We start from the raw sequence: 14200 nt of genomic DNA on the forward strand, positions 1-14200 counted from the left end.
AATTGTGGTGGTGGTATTGGTGGTAGAGGTAATTGTGGTGGTGGTGGTTGTATTGATGGTATTGATGGTGGTAGTGTTAGTGGTAGTCGTGGTATTGCTGGTGGTGGTATTAGTGGTATTGGTGTTGGTATTATTATTGGTGGTGGTGGCATTGGTTGTGGTGGTATTGGCGGTGGTGGTGTTGGTAGTGGCGGTATTGGTGGTGGTGGTATTGGAGGCAGTGGTGGTTTTAGTGGTTGTATTGGTGTTATTGGTGGTGGTATTTGTGGTGGTGGTATTGGTGGTGGTGGTATTGATTGTAGTATTGTTGGTGGTTGTATTGGTGTTGGTGGTATCAGTGGTGGCATTGGCAGTGGTTGTATTGGTGGTAGTATTGGTGTGATTGGTGGCATTGGTGGTCTTGGTATTGGTATTGGCAGTAGTATTGGTGGTATTGGAATTGTGGTGGTGGTATTGGGGTGGTGGTATTGGTGGTGATGTTGGTGGTGAAGGTATTGATGGTGGTTTTGATGGTGGTATTGGTGGTGGTGGTATTGGTGGTGGTGGTCGTAATGGTGGTGGTGGTATTGGTGGTGGTATTGGTGGTATTGGTGGTGTTGTTATTAGTGGTAGTGTTGGTGGTGGTGTAGTGTGGGTTAGCCACTCCCTATTTACAACACTAAGTTAGCATAACCGAGTCAACTGTTTCTGCTGCTTTGTACGCGACACTGTTGCTATATGTTATTCATTTTAGAAATGCTTACTCGACTTTGCCTTACAGGATAACAGTCTGTTGTTTAATATCCTTAACAGTGTGCAGCGACCTTGGTCTGTACATCGTGTAAAGAATGAGTCTGGGTCACTAGACGGTGCAGGGTGTTGTGTTCAGATTGATCGTACCACTTTTTAGCCATATCATACACACAGCTGCCAATATCTGCAGGACGAGTGCTTTAATATTGCAGAACAGAATGTTTTAGATTCATTCGAACAGAAGAGCTGTTGCAGGAGAGAGCCTAGCTGATCCTGTGATGTGATTCCACTAAGCTGATCTATACGGTATGGGGTCCCCCATTATAGCCTAAGAGACCTTCTATTAATCTAATAATAACCTATTAGTTGCTAGAGAAAGGAGTGTGGTTGCTTTCCACTGTCATTATTATTATGATTGCGCCTTTCATTCTGTATGGTATTGTAACAATGCTGATGGTTCTGATCTTGACCATTTGTCTGCTTGTGTTAGCCAAAGTACTGCATCTTCGGACGCGAGGTTTATAAAATAAACTCTTTAAACTTTACTGTGTCTTTGTTATTCTGTTGTAGACTGATATATAGATACAAACAGGTATTTTGGATTCCCACCACTCCTGAGAATATCTAAGTCGCTTGTTCTGGGTTGTCTATACATTGGGACCGCCTAGCTAAATCTAGGCTAACGAATGGGACACTAAGCTAGTCGGATAAGGGGTTCTTGGTTCTGAGGGGAGTTTCTGGTACACCACAATTCTCTGAGGTCCTGGTTTCCTGCGCATAGTTCTGTGCATAAGCAGAATCCTTGCAACAGTGGTGGTATTAATGGTGGTGGTATTGGCTGTGGTAGTGGTATTATTGATGGTGGTATTGGTGGTGGTGGTAGGCCTTCTATGATTATTACTTGTCTTTCCGACACCTCAGCAGACCTTGCTAACTCATTCCTGCTGGTTATTGCCCTCTTTCACATTTCGGCCTCCTCCAGACTATCTCTGGACAAGGAGATCACGCCCAGAGATGTGAAACAAGTGATCCACGAACAAGCCAAAAACAACACGGGGACTACATGGCCTACCCTTGGAGTTCTATAGCACCTTGTCCTCACTCCTAGCCCCAGGTCTGGGAAAAATGTATAAAGGGGCATTGAACACTGGTGAGCTCCCGCACTCAAATCAAATCAAATCAAAATAAGCTTTATTCGGAAAGTTAATTTCAATCCATAAAAGCAAATACAATAAAATATTTCAGTACATATACATTAAAAGGATTCTCATATGAACAATACTATTTAGAATATGTGCAAAAATGGCAATATTTAAAATGAACAAGATTACGTATCATTTTCAGGTTAAAACAGAAAAAAAGAGAAATATCCCCCATAAACCCAAAGCAACGTTTGGTAACTAATAGGTGCAATACTCCGTCTTAACATCTATAATTTACATCTTTCTCCATATTCTGTTATGCTTAAGCGTTAGAGGCATTGAGAGAGTCTAAAACTATACTGTTTCGACATTTAATGATTTTTTTTAAGAAGACAATAATGTTTAGATTTATACATTCATTATCAAGACATTGGAGAGCCATATATGCTGGACGACATTGCCGATGGCCCCAGATTTTTAAAATTGGAATTAACCATTGCTTTCTTAAATTTTTATAAAATCTACAAAATAAGATGACATGGATTGTTGATTGTACGGAAACAGAATCACATGGGCAGGTTGGAAGATTTTTTGACCAGTTATTAACAGTTGGAAAAGTCACCAGCCTATGGAAAATGTTTAACCGAAATCTAGTAAGCACAAATCTGTCATATCCGTTTTCAATATTTTGGAGATAAAATTGCATACCAAATGAAGATAAAATCATAAGATTATGGGTGACAGTCGGTTTTGGGGCTTCACTCGTGAATCTTAATCTCTCCATATGGTTCAAACAACATTTCTTAAAATCCTTTCTTGGAACGGTTAACATAGAAAGTGGATTACTAAAATACTCAGGTTTACCAATGTCTTTCATGAAGTCCCTCACATATCTGATCCATTCTATATCAAAGCAATGGTCCAACTTAAGAGCGTCCTGAAGCACTAACTGATTAAAATAGTTAGTGTCCGATTTCCAGATACGGTGCCAGAGGATCGCGGGTTGGATTTTTATGATATCCGTTAGGTGGGGGACTCCTAGCTCAGCATGGCAGACATAGGTAGATGTAGATCCCGGAACGGCCAATAAATATCTAAAAAATGCATTTTCCACTTTCTGTAATTCAGAAACATTGCAGTGGCCCCAGATCCCTGCCCCATACATAACTACACTTATGGATTTTGCATTATATATTTTGAGAGTCCCTCTTGGTCTCCCTTCCTAAACCAGACAGAGATCCCACATTACTAGCTTCCTACAGGCCTATCGCCATCCTTGGGACCTATTGCACATTTCGGGACAAAATCCTAGCTGCTCATTATGTCCAGATCCTCCTGGAACTGGTGCACTTGGATCAAAACACCTTTATCCTCGGGCACAGCACCGCGCAGAATATCCATCGCCTCTTCCATGTACAGGACCAGATAAAGGGATGGTTTCTGTGGTTGCCCTGCCTCACTCTTGATCTGGATAAGGCATTTGATACCCTAACGTGGCGCTACCTGTTCACAGTGCTCACCCGCATGCGGATCGGACCCAGACTCATAGTCTACACTAGATTGCTTTACTCCAAGCCGACATCTCAGATCCGCCTAGATCGCCTTGTCTGGGCCCCTTTCCTGGTTGGTCAAGGTATGAGACAGGGTTGCCTGCATTCCCTCTTGCAATTTTGCATTCGCTATGTAGCCTCTCAAAGTGGGGCTACGTAGGTGTGGCATCCCACTTGCGTGTAGGTTATATGCAGTGTCTTTATACGCGGATGACTTACTCATGTACATACTAGACACAGCAATCGACGTCATGCCACATTGAGACACTCTGGCAGAATATGGCTTCACCGCTGGAATTCAAGTGTACGGGGCCAAATCAGCTGTATACCCACTCTGCCCTGATCACCAACCTGGAGATATTTATCTCGAGAACACCCATCTCACGCCGAGGCGACCCTATACTTGGGGGTTTAGCTCTAACACAAATCCCAGGATTTTGTATGAGTGAAACTTCCGCAAAGCTCTGGCAGGAAACCAAGCCCAGGTATATTTCTAGCAAACCCTCCACCTGACCCCCATTAGCAAGATCACCTTGGCAAATATGGTCATCCTGCCCCGCCTTTTCTACTATTTCATAAAACTCCCAATTATACCACCACACTCCTTCTTCAGGGAACTAGACTCTCACCTATGTACATTTCTATGGGTATCCAGACATAGGCAAATTGCTCTTGCTAAGTTGCAGTTGCTGCTAACCTAGGGAGGGTTAGGGGGCCCCATGCTTCCAGGCATAATTTCTTGCAGCCCAGCTCTAATGGTTGTCCTGCTGGACATCTGGGTGATATTTAAACAGAGCCAGTACCAGGTCCTGGCTCCTGCCTATCCCCACGATCTGAGGCCTACTTCTACCAAAAGCTCAACACATAGCTCCCTGACTACTACAAGTTGCGGTAGCAAAGAAATGCATGGCTAGAATTTGCCAGCTCTCGTGGAAGATCTCACTGTACGCCCCGAATCTGCCTCTGGTAAATCTTCCCCAAACCCAGGTTTGTACACCTGGGGGAGCTTTGGGTCTGGCTGATTCCTTGGTGCTCATGGCTAATGACCTCTTTGCCAATGGCCACCTCCTTCTCTTTGGTCAATGGACAGAGGATAATGATCTCATCCCTCTGCAGTTACTCTTACACAGGCAGTTCATTCACACATGCAACACCCTCTCAGACCTCCCAGAGGGGAAACCTGCGGTGCACCCAGTGCTACAGACCATCATGGCTATGGGGACCAGTCAGCACCTTACTTGGCTGTATAAGGCTATATGCGAGCTAATGACCACTCCCCTCACTGCACCAAATTGGGAGAATGAATTCGGGAGGGTACTACAAGATATGGAATGGGAACAGGAGCTGGAGTTTCCCAACAAGGTCTTCTGCAACTCAGGATTCAAAAGTAGACAGTTCTTCATCCTACACAAGGCCTGCTTAACTTCAGCTGTACTCCACCGCTATTTTCCCAAGATGCAGTTTGAGTGTCGATGCTGCTGAGCTCCTGATACAGACCTCATGCAAATACTGTGGTCCTGTCTTGTCCTACAAAAAAACTGGGATTAAATTCAAGCCATCCTGCACAAGGTCACAGAGTTGCCAGACATCTACATGTGGGAAGCATGCTCCCTGGGCATATTTTAGCGCAAAAAGTAACTGAAAATAGGAGTTCGGTTGGCATAGGACTGAATGAGTTACTTAAATGGGAAGATCCGTTAAATAAGAGTTATCTAACTCTGTGCCAGAGATCCAAATCCATACTAAGATTTCATAAACAATCCTATACCCAACCCTTCAACCCACCCCTGGAAATTTATCGTGCAAAAGCCCAAAGTGGAGCCTTGTATGGAGCTGAGAACTGGGGCTACACCACTGTTAATAAGCTAACGACTTGTGAAAACATCTTAGTTGGGTCCCTTATTTTGGCACCTATCACAACTCCTCTAATTTCCCTTTTTTTGACCTTGTGTTAAAGAGAATTGGTGATCAGGCTGAAATGAAACCCTTAACCTACTGGGTGCGCCTATGAATAACCCCCCAACTTACTGATTATCGAGACTCTCTGCGGGAGGATATGAAGATCAATGGTGCATCGAAACTACCATGGGTTAAGCACATTGCAGATTGGTGCAAGCAAATGAACATGATGGATTTGTGGGAACATCCGGATAGGGCTACAAGAGAGGATCTATTGAGATTAAAAGTCAGATACTGGGAGGTGGTGGGAGATCACAACACTAATAATTTGTCTAGTGGTCAGCTATCTTCCAAATTCTTAGCAATAAAATCATGTCCGCAATTTGAACCTTTTTTGGACCAAATTTCGCACCCCCTTGCAAAAAGCTTATTTGTTAGATTCAGATACAGCAATTTGCTCTTAAAATTTCCTAGAAAGGAAGAGGTTGGCTTACTACTAGATTATTGTCCTGCCTGCACTAATGTTAAGGAAACTGAAGAACACGTTTTATTTTTTTGTCCTAGATACCATCAGTTACGCAGGAGGTGGATGAGATCAATCTGTCTCAAACTAGGAGCTAGGCAGCATCAGATTACGTATAGAATCCTAAAAGTTGATGTTTCTGAGCCGAGAGTTTTTGCTGTCAGCCGCTTTTTATTTGCCTTCTGGACAATCCAACAGAAGCTTTTATCACAGATTGCACCCTAATATAAACTGCTTTCATGTCAAATATGCACTTTATGTATTGTGGATTGCTGGATTGTTTTCCTATTATGCTTTGGGTCTTGCATGCTGTACGATTTATAGTAGGAAGCATGCCTTACAGCTCTTATTCAATTAATTTTGGTGCATGCTTGGCTGGTCATTTTTATGTTCCTCTTTTTATTAGCAATTGGATATGGATTTTTTTTATACTCTTTTAAATTGCAAATAGACATGTTTTATCTTTTGTATACTTTGATGGTTTTGTGCAAATAACCGAATAAAGTTTTTTGATGAGTTCGCTTGGCAGACCTTGCACTGCTACTACCCTAGCCCTTGCTCACACTTCATTGGCACACTCCTACTGTTCCCCCCGGTGGAGATATGGAGGAGAGCAATGCGTAAATGAGGTGCAATGGAAGAAGACGCCCTCCAATACGAGGTGGTTTGTCGGCTATGCAGATGACCCATATCCCCCCAGTGGGCCTCCCTTCTCCCACACTTTCTGCAGGAGGCAGGAAATGACAAATTAGCCCCATAAAGACCCAGGCTCTTCCCACACACATACCGATCATCACCCCAAACAGGGATGCACACATTAGCATTCACCTGCAGTACACCTCTACCCATATCTACATCGTTCCAACATGCCAGGATGCACATCTGCAGGCCATCCTCCCACTACCCACACAATCGTCTACATCTCATCATTAAAACCAAACCTGTCCACTCCCCCCTTACCAAGACTGTTTTGCCCATTCCCAGCGACATCATAATGACATTTGTCACAGCAGACCAACCACAAAAAGCAACCCAGGCAGTGTGGCCTTCAACACTCATGAGCATTCACACAAATGGTTACCTATTGTACCCCTGTTTAAATGGATTGATCCTTCTGCTTCATGCTAAAACAAAATGCTCTCAGACATTGTGCACTACTGTTGTTTATGTTGCTAAATTCCAAAAATATATATTGTTTAAAAATCAAAGCAGGCCGGGGATCTTCCAGCGTGTCAAAGGAAGAAGGCGAGTTTTCCTCTGGCGAGGGATCAGGGAGTGCAGAGAGGCACTGGGGAGGGGGGGGGGGGGGAGGATAGAGTATGTCCTTTTTCCCAGTGTCTCTTTGCAGTACATTCCTGCTGCGCGATTGCGGGTGGGGCCACAATCGTGCAATAGGAATGCATACACTAAGTCATCAGGGATTTTCTTTCCTTTCGGGGAGTGACCCTTTAGGCAAGGGTAACTCCCCTATATTTGGGCAAATATTTTGGCTGTTTCTGCCCCACGTGGGGCCAGATCTGCCATATTTTTCACACGATCTGCCCCATAGGGGAGCAGAAAGCCACTAGACACCAGGGATACTTGTGGAAAAGACAATAATATATCTAGGAGTATGTTGGGGAGTGGCCCCTTAGGCGAGGGTAATTACTCTTTTATTTGGGAAAATATTTTGCCCATTTATGGCGCCCTTGGAGGCAGATCGGCCATATTTTTCAGTCGCTCAGCACCCATGGGGGGGGCAGAAACTTATTAGACACCATGGATTCTTGTAGAAAAGACTGTAATACTTTTATGTGTATGTTATTGAAAGAGACAGAGAAGATTTGTTTCTGTTTCACATTTCACAGATGCCCTAGCTTGGTGAAGAGTCACAGACAGTTCCCTGGTCGATTCAGAAAGTATTTCCCTTGACTACCCAGTCATCTACATAGGGGTAAACTTGATGACCTTACATGAGACATTTTGTTGTTGGTTGAATGTGGTGTTAACCCTGTTAAGGCAACAGCCACAATCTCTCAAGGTGAACCTTAAAAAGTCACTAAATCAACCTATCCTTAACCTTCTGGTAGCTTGGCATAAAAGCAGCATACCAAATCATCAAACACCCAATCATCAAAACTGGAGATATGAAATGTTAATGATTTAAGGTAAGTATAGCACCAAAAAGCACAAAGAGCCACTTGCTGTTATCTGGTTGTTTATGACCGAGGGGAAGTCACAAGTTGAGGCTGACTGCTATAGACATGGGACAGGGACAAGGTTTGTCCTTCTTCAAGTCCAGCGCGAAGAGCCCAGCTTGTGGTGAAAAACACCACATGGAGCAATGAGAGCATTGCGAACAGTTGTCGATGAAGCATAAAGAGCAGGCTGGCACTGTAACAATGCAAACATCAGCCAGCCTAGCTGATAAGGGGTGATGCTCCAATACCGGTCTAAACTGTTCCCATGAGGAACTGGGTCAAGATTGATTTGCATATGACTGGGTCTAAAATGGAGTAGCATGGTGAGCAAAAGAACAATAGATTAAACCCAGATCTTTGTGACTGGGGGTGAATGTTTTCATTGTTCAGCATTCTGTCAATCATGTGTTCCTTTTGCTTTTGTTCCCCTAAGTAGGAAGGGTATGCCCAGATGTGGATCCCATGCTAACCGCGCCATTGGATTCAAGACAGCCTGGCTGAAGAGGGGTGATACCCCGGAACTGGTCCAAGGATGCTTGTTTCCAGTCTGTGAGGACCTGGCTTGGCAGTTTGGACTAAATTATTCCCATGAGGAGCAGGGTCAAGACTGGTTTGCATATGGCTGGGCCCAAACTGTTGCTGCATGGTGAGCAAAAGAAAGATGAATTAAACCCAGATCTGTGTGACTGGGGATGAATGTTTGCATTGTTTAGCATTCGGTCCATTATTTGTTCCTTTTGCCACCCTCAGTGGGAAGGGTATGCCCAGATGTGAGTCTAATGCTCACTGCACGACTGGATTCAAGCAAGCCTTGCCGATGAAGGATGATGCTCCTGAACTGGTCCCAGGGTGCTTTATTTTGGTCTAGGAAGGACCTGGGTTGGCAGTTCGGGCTGAATTGTTCCCATGAGGAGCAGGGTCAAGACTGATATGCATATGGCTAGGTCCAAATTGGGGTGGCGTGGTGAGCAAAAGAATGATGGATTAAACCTAGATCCTTGTGACTCGGGTGAATGTTTGCATTGTTCAGCATTCCATCCATCATTTGTTACTTTTGCTTGTGTTGCCCTAAGTGGGACGGGCATGCCCAGATGTGGGTCTGGTGCTCACTGCGCCAATGAATTCAAGCTAGCCTGGCTCATGAGGGGTGATGTACTGAAAACAATCCCAGGATACTTGTTTCCGGTCCAGGGAGGACCTGGCTTGGCAGTTTGGGCTGGACTGTTCCCATGAGGAGGAGAGTCAATATTGATTTGCTTATAGCTGGGTCCAAACTGGGTTGGCGTGGTGAGCAAAAGAATGATCGATTAAACCCAGATCTTTGTGACTGGGAGAAAATGTTTGCATTGTTCAGCATTCCGTCCATCATTTGTTCCTTTTCCTTGTGCCTCCCTAAGTGTGAAAGGTATGCCCATATATGAGTTTCATGTTCACTGCCTCACTTGATTCAAGCTTGCCTGGTTGATGAGGGCGATACCCTGAAACTAGTCCCAGGATGCTTTTTTCCTGTCCCGGGAGGACCTGGCTAGGGCAGTTTGGGCTGGACTGTTATGAGGCACAGGGTCAAGACTGATTTACGTATAGCTGCGTCTGAACTGGGGTGGCAAAGTGAGTTAACGTCCGATGATGGATTCAACCCAGATCTGTGACTGGGTGTGAGTGTCTTAAAAGTTTCAGCGCTCAGACCGTCAACTCCTTGTGTTTGCTTTGTTCGCACTAAGTTGGCAGGGTATGCCCAGTCATGGGTCCCCTGCTCACTTTGCAACTGGATTCAAGCTAGCCTGGCTTATGAGGGGTGTTAACCCGAAACCTGCTCCAGGATGCTTGTTTCTAGTCTAGAGAGGACCTGGCTTGGCAGTTCGGGCTGGACTGTTCCCATGAGGGGGAGAGTCATAGACTGATTTGCATATGGCTGGGTCAAAACTGGGGTGGAGTGGTGAGCAAAAGAACGATGGGTTAAACTCAGATCATTGGGGCTGGGGGTAGACTATTTGCAATGTTCAGCATTCCATCCATTATTTGTTCCTTTTGTTTTTGTGCTCTAAGTAGGAAGGGTATGGGCCCAGACATGGGTCCCACGCTCACTGAGACATTGGGTTCAAGCAAGCCTGGCTGATGATGGGTGATACCCTGGAACCAGTCCCAGGATGCTTGTTTGCAGTCTAGGGAGGACCTGACTTGGCAGTTCAGGCTGGACTCTTCACTTGAGGAGCAGGGTCATGACTGATTTGCATATGCCTGGGTCCAAATTGTTGTGGCGTGGTGAACAAAAGAACAATGGATTAAACCCAGATGTTTGTGACTGGGGGTGAATGTTTGCATTGTTCAGCATTCAGTCCATCATTTGTTCCTTTTGCCACCCTCAGTGGGAAGGGTATGCCCAGACGTTGGTCCAATGCTGACTGCGCCACTGGATTCAAGCTAGCCTGGCTGATGAGGGATGATGCCCTGGAACCGCCCCAGGATGCTTATTTTTGGTCGAGGGAGGACCTGGGTTTGCGGTTCGGGCTGGAGGGATCCCATGAGGAGCAGGGTCAAGACTGATTTGCATATGGCTGGGTCTAAATTGGGGTGGCGTGGTGTGCAAAAGAATGATGGATGAAACCCAAATCTTTGTGACTGGGGGTGAATGTTTGTATTATTCGGCATTTCGTCCATCATTTGTTCCTTTTGCTTGAGTTGTCCTAAGTGGGAAGGGTATGCCTAGACATGGGTCCTGTGCTCACTGAGCCAATGATTTCAAGCTAGCCTGGCTCATGAGGGGTGATTCACCAAAACCAGTTGCAGGATTCTTGTTTCCGGTCCTGGCAAGACTTGGCTTGGCAGTTCAGGCTGAACTGCTCCCATAAGGAGTAGGGTCAAGACTAATTTGCATATGGCTGGGTCCAATCTGGGGTAGCAAGGTGAGCAAAAGAACGATGAATTAAACCCAGATCTTTGTGATTGGTGGTGAAAGTTTGCATTGTTCAGCATTCCATCCATCGTTTGTTTCTTTTTCTTGTGCCACCCTAAGTAGGAAGGTTATGCCCATACATGGGTTCCGTGCTCACTGCCTCACTGGATTCAAGCTAGCCTGTGTGATGCCCCGAAACCGTTTCCAGGATGCTTGCTTCCGGTCCAGACAGGAAATTGCTTGGCAGTTTGGGCCTGGACTGTTCCAATGAGGCACAGGGTCAAGACTGATTTCAATATAGCTGGGTCTGACCTTGGGAGACAAAGTGAGCTAAAGACCGATGATGGATTCAACCCAGATCTGTGACTAGGGGTGAGTGTCTGAAATGTTTCACCGCTCCATCCATCATCTCCTTGTGTTTGCTTTATTTGCCTTAAGTTGGAAGAGTATGCCCAGAAGTGTGTCCCTTGCTCACTTTGAAACTGGATTCAATTTAGCATGGCTGATGATGGGTGTTACCCTGAAACCGGTCCCAGGATCAGGGGCGGTGCTTACCTTAGGGTGCTGGGGGTTGCTCCACTAATATTCTGGCCCCTAACAGCTGCTGTTGTTCAATAACCACAAGCTGCAACTGGAAGCAATACCTTTAATCCCAAGCCAGCTGAGCTGCGCCCGAGGCATTCAGCGGATCTGAAGGGGTGGGACGGGGCAGCAGGTTCGGTCGTCATCATGATGACCTACATCATGATTCAATCATAGCAGGGGTGGTTGAGGCGAGCGCACAGCACAAGTGGTCATGTTCGTTTAGATGGAGAATTTCTCCAACCAGACCAGACATGCGCACTAGGCTTCACTCTGGCTGCACATTAGGAGAGCGAGGGTTGATCCATACCGCAGTCCCTAGTCTCCTAATGAGTGGCAAGTATCCCTGCTCAAGCCAATCTTGGCACTGCTGGAGCAGCGTCTGGATTGGCTGAGACGTGGTTGTCAGGCCTCTCTGCAGTCCAGAGTGCACATGAGGTGTGGGGGGCAGCGTGGGAGGCTCTTACAACAGAGTATAAGCAATCACTGTCATGGCTTATTGTGAAGGCATGCAGTAATTGGCCATTTCTACTGTTGCTGGGCTGTTCAGCCTGCCTGGCTGTCCCTCTCTCCTCAGGGCGTGACGGTCCAGAGGCAGACCACACTGGGCTGGGCCTTGTGTTGTTCAGTAGTCAATACTGCTACTGCTCGTGTTGTTGTTGACATCTGGCCTGCCCAGGCTCGGTTGAGTCGTATTTTGTCCTGGGCTCAATGAGCCTCATCCTTGATGTCAGAGTCTGAGTGATTTTATGAAATGCAAGTCGACCCCAGTCCTCGACCCCATCCTATGTGTGGACTCTGCTGCATTGATCTTGTACGTTGCAAGCCAGAAGCCAGCCACCTTAAACCAGCGGCAAAAAAGTAGGTTGGTGTGATGTCTTTTTTAATACAGACTTACCCTCACTTAATTATTTTTTGAATAAATGTTTGGTGACAAGTTTGTTTTGAAAATCTTCTCTTGGGACTCGGGAGACTATCGTCATAATAATCCTGATGTCTAGGGCTTTTTTTTGTTATGTTATTAAAATGCCATGGTTTGTGGCACTAATTATAAACCAGCATTTCAGATCACTAGCTGTGCCAATTGCTGATATAAACACGCATGCCACACCGGGAACTGTGCCATTTTTAGGTTGAGCCTTTGACAGGGCTCGCACTGTCTACAAGACCTGTTGTATTCTATTCCATGGCCTGTGGCACACCCAGCGATTGCTATTGGTTGTTGTCTGTGTGAATCAGAAATGCTGGTTTGCTATTGCTGCATTTCTGTATTGTGCCTCCTTTGTTTGCTTAGCTCTGTTTCTGGCAATTTCAGTCAGAGAGCATTTCGTTTGGCCATCACACTGTATAGCTGGAGTATAGGTGCAGGATCGAGCAGCCCCAGGCATACAGTCCTTACACACAGCTGTTCACCCCCCAGCGCAAGGAAAAACAGGCCTATAAATCTTGTTTTTATTGCTGCTTGAACAAAAGGGACGTCTATTCATCCGGCGCAGTGAAAACATAACAGCCAAGCACACTTCTCTGTTACCATGTCTCCCGAGTCGACATCACGTGAACGTGGCCTCCTTGGAACATGCCCTGATGTGGTGAGCCACCCGGCCGCTACCATACAGTGTTTGCATGCACCTTCCTGGGCCAGGCGTGGACCAGGAAGTATTTAATAAAGGGTGACGTCAGCGCATGTGGCTGACGGCATGGACCGAGTATCTGTGTGGATGTTACTTGTGTGTGCTTCGCTGTAAGACGCAGGCCAGAGCCCCACCCTATCCCCTGGGGTTGCCCAGTGCATGCATAAACCTGTAGACCACTGCTGTGCACCCAGGGTATCACATTGGTGACGAGGCGGGATCCGACTCCGGGAGCAACCACGTGGCCGGCGCGGGGGTTGGCCTTGTAAGCAATCGAGTGACTGAAGCCCGGTGGGCGAAGAGAGCACCCCAAGTGGAACAGGAGTTGGGGGTGTGAATCGAGGCGGCCATGCCTGACTCACCGGAAAGAACAACTGCTGCGGGAGCGGCCAGAGGGCGGCCGGAGGGCGGGCGAGCCGCGCGCCCGGGAAGAATCTGCCCGAGTTTATTCAGTTGGCAGATCCCGCGATGATAGAAGTGTCTGGGGTAGCTGGAAAACTACTTTGCTGCTACCCGAGAGACCGACAACATGGTAAAGAGGTCGTTGATGCTACTAATGGGTGGTGATGAACTCTATGAACTGTTCCAGGACCTGCCTGATACCGGAGACAGCGGAGACTACGGCAAAGCTGTACAGGCCCTAAATCGCTACTTTGATCTGAAAGTAAACCCCAATTATGAACATTTCAAGTTGCGCCAAGCTAAACAGCAGGGGTAAGAATCGTTCGACATGTACTATGAAAGGTTAAGAAAATTGGTCAACACCTGTAGTGGGGTCGATCGAGCCTTCGAGACGAGGGCCCAGCTAATCGCTGGATGCAAGTCATCGGAAACTGCGCAAGCTGATTCTCCGCCAACCGGGGATTACGTTGTAGGAAATACTGATACTGGGAAGGTCACATGAACTGGTGGCGAAATGGAAATGGCACTTGCAAAGAAATCGTCTGGGGGTCAGTCATTATTCCCAACGCCGATCAAGGAAGAAAGGGTCGAGGCGCTGAAGAAGAGGTATGGCCGAGGGGCCGGAAATGGGGCCAAGCCGGAAGAGAGGCGCCAGAGGTGCCAGAG

At 46.5% G+C, this 14200-nt stretch overlaps 1 protein-coding gene across 1 annotated transcript in view; it reads right to left on the reverse strand.

Annotated features, from left to right (window-relative positions):
• Positions 1–14200, reverse strand: part of LOC146808487 (transient receptor potential cation channel subfamily M member 2-like) — a 1974138-nt gene that overhangs the window by 1441419 nt on the left and 518519 nt on the right. The window lies entirely within an intron of this gene.

This window comes from Triturus cristatus, chromosome 8 (genome assembly GCF_964204655.1).
Source record: "Triturus cristatus chromosome 8, aTriCri1.1, whole genome shotgun sequence".
Lineage (NCBI taxonomy): Eukaryota > Metazoa > Chordata > Amphibia > Caudata > Salamandridae > Triturus > Triturus cristatus.